Source organism: Protopterus annectens, chromosome 7.part0, assembly GCF_019279795.1.
Source record: "Protopterus annectens isolate FY-2018-M chromosome 7.part0, PAN1.0, whole genome shotgun sequence".
NCBI classification, from domain to species: domain Eukaryota; kingdom Metazoa; phylum Chordata; order Ceratodontiformes; family Protopteridae; genus Protopterus; species Protopterus annectens.
The window spans coordinates 1,971,805,603-1,971,812,853 of NC_056739.1; the positions used below are offsets into that span (position 1 = coordinate 1,971,805,603).

The 7,251-nt window shown below is 43.8% G+C and overlaps 1 non-coding gene across 1 annotated transcript; it reads right to left on the reverse strand.

Annotated features, from left to right (window-relative positions):
- Nucleotides 1-5,994: 5,994 nt before the first annotated feature.
- Nucleotides 5,995-6,067, reverse strand: TRNAK-CUU. The gene has a single exon. It is a non-coding gene; the product is annotated as a tRNA-Lys (tRNA).
- Nucleotides 6,068-7,251: the final 1,184 nt, after the last annotated feature.

Below are 7,251 nucleotides of genomic sequence, written 5' to 3' on the forward strand. Positions count from 1 at the left end.
CCCACATCTGGCACACCTCACAGCTGTATCAGATGTTTGCCAGGGGGAACATCCCATATGGACATCTACTGTGGGATGATGGCTACGCACTGGAACCATGGATGATGACTCCCATCAGAAATGCACACACACCTACTGAAGAATGCCATACTGAGGCACACACACAAACTACGAACATCATAGAGTGTGTGTTTGGGCTCCTCAAGTCACGGTTCCACTGCCTTAATATATCTGGTGGAGCCTTGCAGTACTCTACAGCCACATGTGCACATGTGTTCATGTATGTGCCATGCTACACAATAGGGTCCTGTTGAAATAGCTGAGGCAGGAACATCATAGGGAAGGGAAACACAGGCCCCACCAGTGCCAAGATCATCACAGTCACAGGGGGACTTGGAGAAAGAACCCCCTGAGCCTATCCCTGTAGGCAGACGTAGGCATGCCCAGTATGCCCTGGCCTTGGCAAAGAGGTGATGCACAGCACATGACCTGACAACCTAGGGATCTAAGAACTGACACCTCACTCCGACTCAAATACATAGTAAAAAGGATGCCAACCACACCACAAAACCTGTACCTTACCATGACTAGGCTGTGTACTGTGAGCATCCAACAGAGTCAGCCCTGAAGCACTGTTCTCTCAACTGCTGCAAGCACAAAGTAAGTCAATCTTCTTTACAACAACTGAATGGGGTAGTAGACTGTGGTAGCATATGTATGGACCTGCTGCATGCATGCAGGGCAATGGAGTGGGCTACTGGCATAGCCACAGACAACTGACAGCTATGTGGGACAACAGGAACCCTCTGCCAAATACTGGCCACCCCATAATGTGCAGTAGGTGCCAAGCAAGCAAAACCCACTGCACTATGCGAAGGAATTACAAACACTGCAGTCACAGTAGTTATGCTTGATTATTGATGCTAGAGTCTCCTATCCCCAACACACTCATGTTCCTGTACAATTGCAGCAACAGTATGTTTGCAAGGTAATACCAGCAGACCACACAATCCCTGGACTGTCCCAATCAACCTGGTGACATGTACCTGTTCCCCAATATGCAGAGTCAATGTGGTATGTATGCCTGTGTTTGATAGTGTCAGGAAGTAAACTGCAATGTCTGGTGGCTGTTGTGGCTTAGTGGGCTAAGTACATTACCATGGTTTAATGGGTATATCGTTCGAGACTGGCTGCACCTACTCTTTTGCATGTGAACCGCACCTATGGTAGGAGTGCTACAGAATGTGTATATGTCAGTATTTGTTACTGCAAGAAAGCTGGACAAAGCCACAAACATGGACAGTACACAGCTCTGAGTAACCTAAATGGTGGCTAGTAGAACAGCAGGTTGTAAAAAGTCACTGTAGCACCAGGATATAAAAGCTGTCATGTAACTCTGTCAGTACTTACAACAAGTCAGTGGGCACCATCCATATCTCACAAATGTACAAGGTGCATTGCACCAGTCAAAGGAAACAACATCCGAGGATAACAGCTGCAGCAGAAAACAGTTACTGGATTCCCGGGCATCAGACAAGGTGGACCAAATGCCTCTTGGCTCTGCAGGTGTCCCGCAGGCAGGCAACCTAAATATCTGCCTGTTCCTCACATCAAGCTATAATGATCTGCCACTGATGTCCATATTGGTGCTGTCTGTCTGTATTGTTCCTCTTACTGCTGAAGCTGGGAATGCTGGAGATCGGAGGACTTTGCAATAAGTCTTGGGTTGTATGCTGCTTATCGCTACTGGATTACCCTTTATCCATATGTTATAAGATATATCTGGATCTGTTGAGTTCACACACACACACACACACATATATATATATATATATATATATATATATATATATATATATATATATATATATATATATATATATATATATATATATATATATACCATACATAGAGAGGCAGACAGAGGGGGAGAGACCCAGAGAGACCCAGAAAGGCGTAATGTGATGTAGTGCTGCAGTCAGTCATACACCAACTGTAACCAGTGGCACGTGCAAATAGTACGGTGAGCTCTAGTGTGTAATAGTAGGTAGGTAGGGGTTCTCAACTAACATCAGCCACCTTGTGTGTGTGTGTTTGTGTATATGTTCCATATACAGCAGAGTACACATTTCCAACAGGCCTATGTCTGTGCAATGGTCCCTCATTTTATGGCCCTGTGACTACTGTGCTCCATAACAGTGGCCTCCCTGTCAGCAGCTACTGATGTCATCCACCCCAACAGCAGTGGCAGACACTATCCAAATGCATAAGCTCCATGGCACATGCGATAACTATGTAGCATTATGGTGTATACAGCTAAACAGGTAGTAGTTCTAATCCCAGCAACTTATTGTGTGTATTATGTATATCCCCTTGCTGCTGTGTTTATTTCTTGCCTGTGTGCAATGCCAATGCATTTTAAAGCCTGTGCCTACCTGTGAACCCCCATTGGCCTACTTTACAGGCCCTGCTGATGTCATCCACCTAGTTACACAATCTCCAGACACTTAAGCTCTGTAGTGCATGCGATAAGTATGTAGAATTATAGTGTATACAGCTATAGTGGGTCTAATCTCAACAATGGCAACTCAGTGCGTGTATGTAAGTAAATCCTTCTGAAGCTGTGTGTATGTCTAGCCTATGTGTGTGCAATGACAATATATTTTAAGGCCTGTTCCACCCTATCAATCCCCCCATTGGATTACTTTACAGGGCCTGCTGGTGTCTTCCACCTTAAATGCACAGTTAGACACTCTCCATGTACATAAGCTCTGTGGTGCATGCGATAAGTACATAGCACTATAGTATATCCAAGAAGATAGTTAGAGGGTTCTCATCTTAGAACTGGCAACTGTATGTGTGTGTGTGTGTGTGTGTGTGTGTGTGTGTGTGTGTGTGTGTGTGTGTGTGTGTGTGTGTGTGAAGAATATCCCCTCTAGCATTGTGGCTGCCTTGAGTGTATGTGTGATGGTTATGCCATTTTGAAGGCCTGTTAATCCCCTCCACTAGATTACTTTACAGGACCTGTTGGTGTCATCCACCTTAGATGTACAGTTAGACACTTTCCAGGTACATAATCTCCGTGGCACATGTGATAAGTACGTAGCACTGTAGCACATACAACTAGATAGGTAGTGGTTCTAATCTCAAAACTGGCAACTATGTGAGTGTATGTGTGTGTGTGTGTGTGTGTGTGTGTGTGTGTGTGTATACATATCCCCTTGCAGCAGTTATACCATTTTAAAGGCCTGTTAACACTCCCCCGGCAAACTTTATAGCACCTGCAGATGTCATCCACCTGAATAGTACTGTCCAACACTACAAAAACATAAAAGCTCTGTGGCCCATGCAAATATATATGTAGCGCTATAGTATGCACAACTACACAGGTAGGTGTTCTACTCTCAATTATGGCAGTTCATGTGTGTACGGTGTTAGGCCCAACACCTGTCCCACCATGTAGGTTGCAGTTCATGTTTGGCCAGTTGTGTCCTGTGAAAACAACTAAAACAATACATAGGTCCCAAGAGTGTAGAACAATAAACATTTCCTACATGTGTGTAATAGTTGCACAAACCAGTCATTTTACATCAAAAACACTTGAATGTTCTGAGATATAACATAACCTAGGGAAATGCTTCAAAAATAACATGTTATATTGGCAGACCAAGAGATACTGGAAGACCAAGAGACGTCCTGTCCTTTGCACTTACTGTGGGTATGGTTTATCCTGCCAGCTGCCACGATACTACAAGAAGTGCCCGACATTGGGCATTCGTTAAGGTGGCAACCCTAGTGTGTGTTGCCTATGTGTGTGCAATATGTATACATGTCAAGGCATTGTGTGTAGCCAGTGCCTCTACATAACTCACATGTATCTAGACATGAATGCTAACCACCACCACCTACATATGGAGGTACTGACTAAGGCTGTGGTGACTATAAGATATGTGCTGTCTGTCATTGACCCACCAAATGATGTTAACACACTGCAAGAGGGTCTTACATTGGGTACAGACTGGTACCAAGTTCCTGGTCTCAAGCTAAATGCAAAAAACAGTACTATCATACCACATGGCAAGGACAGAGCCCCACTGTTTGCCACATCATGGGAACCCCATAAACACACAACCTTTATTGACAGACCTGGGTACTCAGTTTGATAACAATGTTGCATTCAACCATCTTGTACTGTCAGTGGTCAGAAAGGCCTTGTACATGGTGAGAGTCATTGGTAAAGGGAGTGGATCCAGAAAAAAGGTGGACATTACCTCTGTATAGTCCTCAGCCAGTACACCAATATTTTAGTACAATGAAAAAATAACAACAAATACTGCACTACCATGGCTGAGTACTGAAAAATGTTTATTCAAAATAAAATTAATGTTAAAAGTAATCGCTTCTTCAGACTGAAAACTGAATGACACAACACTCAGTTTAAAATGAGACTAACCAATGAATTTCTAAAATCAATTTTAGAAATACCTTTTATTCTTAATGGCTTAATTGATATTAGAAATTCATTGGTTAGTATCATTTTAAATTGAGTGCTGTTTCATTCAGTTTTCAGTCTGATGAAGCAATGTTGTAATCGAGAAAGCACTTACTTTTAATGTTTTATTTTATTTTGAATAAACATTTTTCAATACTCAGCCATGTTAGTGCGGTATTTGTTGTTATTTTTTGGTTTACATATCTTCTTTTGCCACACCTCATCCTGTTCCTGTGTTTTTATCCAACTTTAGTACAACGGCCCATTTGATATCTAGCTATCCATACATCTGCAATAACTGGAAAGGCCATGGTATCACCCGCAAAGGTAATCCATCCCCTCCAATATCTGCTCATGCAGACAGCCCCTAATCAGTAGTGCCTCACTTGGTATCAGACAGGTTGCCCAGAGGTGGGCTGTGGCATGCCTGCAACCCAATGATGGACACTGCCTTCAACAGCTACTCCATATATGTAAGTCTACTTCCCTTTGCATTGCCAGCACAACAGGTCTGAATCTGATAGTTGACAGTAACAAAACCTGCCAGACAAACAGGTTTGTCTCCCAGAGGCTGCCCTGTCCCAGGAATGCACTTCCCAGACATGTCAAACAGAGTACCATGCAAACCATCATCAAGTGTAACCATGATGAGTGAATGGGATATCACAAATCTGTTCCAGGGGTCCCAGCTGTGTCCCTCAGTGACAGGGGCAACAGGTGCTGATTGATGATTCTGTTGGGGATAAACTAATGGCTAGGCTTGTAAAGGCCTCAGGGCCAATAGTCTATTAGCCTTGTATGACCCTAGATATAATAGTTATTGCCCTGTGTGCTGTGATGGACTGTGTTGTTAAGTGTCCACTCCCATCACTGCCATCTACTGTGGTGTGTCCCCTGTGTGTGACATACCACTACCATGTCATACATCCACCATCTGACAAATAGGTGAGTGGTACCACAAGTGCATGGGGACAGTCTGGAAACATCTGTGCGACACAATTACAGACAGCATTGCAAACATGATGTATGGTATCTGCCTTGTGGGTGTCTAATATCTGCAGTACACAGATGTTTGCAGAATGTGTACATGTGCCTGATATATGTGGACTCTCTGCCACACAAATGTGGATGTCTGGAAAACAGTTGAACAATATGTAATGATTGTTTCCAGATTGTGGTGAATGTGGCTGTCACAGGTCAGACATCTCAGAAAACAGTTATGGTACTTTAATATCTGTTACTATATTCATTCCTTCATGTTGCATGCTCAATATGTACACTCAGTTGCTGAAGGTGAGCCTATGTCCCCCCACTACTACTGGCTATAACCTGCTGTCCTGCTGCCGGAGGTCAACAGGTTTAATGTAGGTACTAGGCTATCTGCCCAAAGGCATTTATAAGCATAGCCGGAATGTGTTGGCTTTCAGCGCCCCCTTAGATTAGTTCCCTGTGCCTTTGTCCAGCAGAGCCATTGAAATGATCCCTGGGGTTAAATAAGCACACACCCAAGCAGGGGCTCGAACCCTGGACCCTCAGATTAAGAGTCTGATGCTCTACCGACTGAGCTACCCAGGCTGCTATCCCAGGTATGCTATCCATAGCTCTAAGGTGATGTATAAAGGTGTTGAGTACACAGTGACCTAGCCAGAGTATGTCAGGAACAGTCACGGACAACTGAACAATATGTGAACTATGCCTGTGTGACATTCACAGCATGAGAGGATCAGACTGACAGTACATCATGTGATATGGCAGCTGTATCCACCAATACTGACTGTCACTATTGTCTAATACACAATCCAGTCACATTCGTACATGAGCTGACCAGTGCTGGGGGACTCAGGGATCAGAGCTGTGATCTATGTCATAGCAGACAGAGCCAAAAGGGAATCCTGTAGTTGATGGACAGCTGACTAACAACAACATGTAATTCCAAGATATTTACCACAGACCTCTATTATGGTAATCCCTATTTCCCATGCCTGCATCCTCCAACTGCATCCGATTATGTGAGGAATACTATTACATACCTGGTATAGTACTGTACTCTTTTATGTACAGAAATCATGTGGTAGAATGCTAGGCTAGTGCAGTCTGTCACCATAGAGAAAGTCACAGACCTTTGTACCATAGGCAGCAGCTTGCCTTTTGTAGGTAATGCTCATGAACAGCTGATTGCCTGTGACCAGTCTGTGGCTCAGACTTGCTAATTGCATTTAGAACAGCTGGATTGCATTTTAATTAGCCAAAGTCATGGCAATGCAGTGCTGTATTTCAGGCCTTTCTGTAGGCCTTGACCCTTTTCCTGGCCAGTGAGAAGGACAATATAGAGGTGTGGAAACTACAGCATCACAGAGGGTAGGTTGAAATACTGTCCACGGTTTGGATTTATGTGGTGTGTTCACAGTTTTGCATGCTATGTTTGGCCATTATGAACAGACTTTCTGATTATGTGGCAGTTTACTGTTTAACAATTTGGTTTGAGGTCAGTAAGGAGACAGATGTGAGTGTCATGCATCATTTGCATCAGAATATGCATGCTACTGCAGTAGCTGCTGGTCTATCAGCTGCATATGTTTGTAGGGGAAGACTTTGAAACATGTCCCTGTCACCTGACCATTCCCCCCTTTATGTATGTATGTTGTGTGGATTCCCTGTTCTAGGTTTTTGGGAGGGATATGGTAGATCTGTAGCAGTTAGCTGAACATGCTGATGCATATGTTGCAGGCTGCAGCTGCTGCATTCTGCCCAGGAGCCAT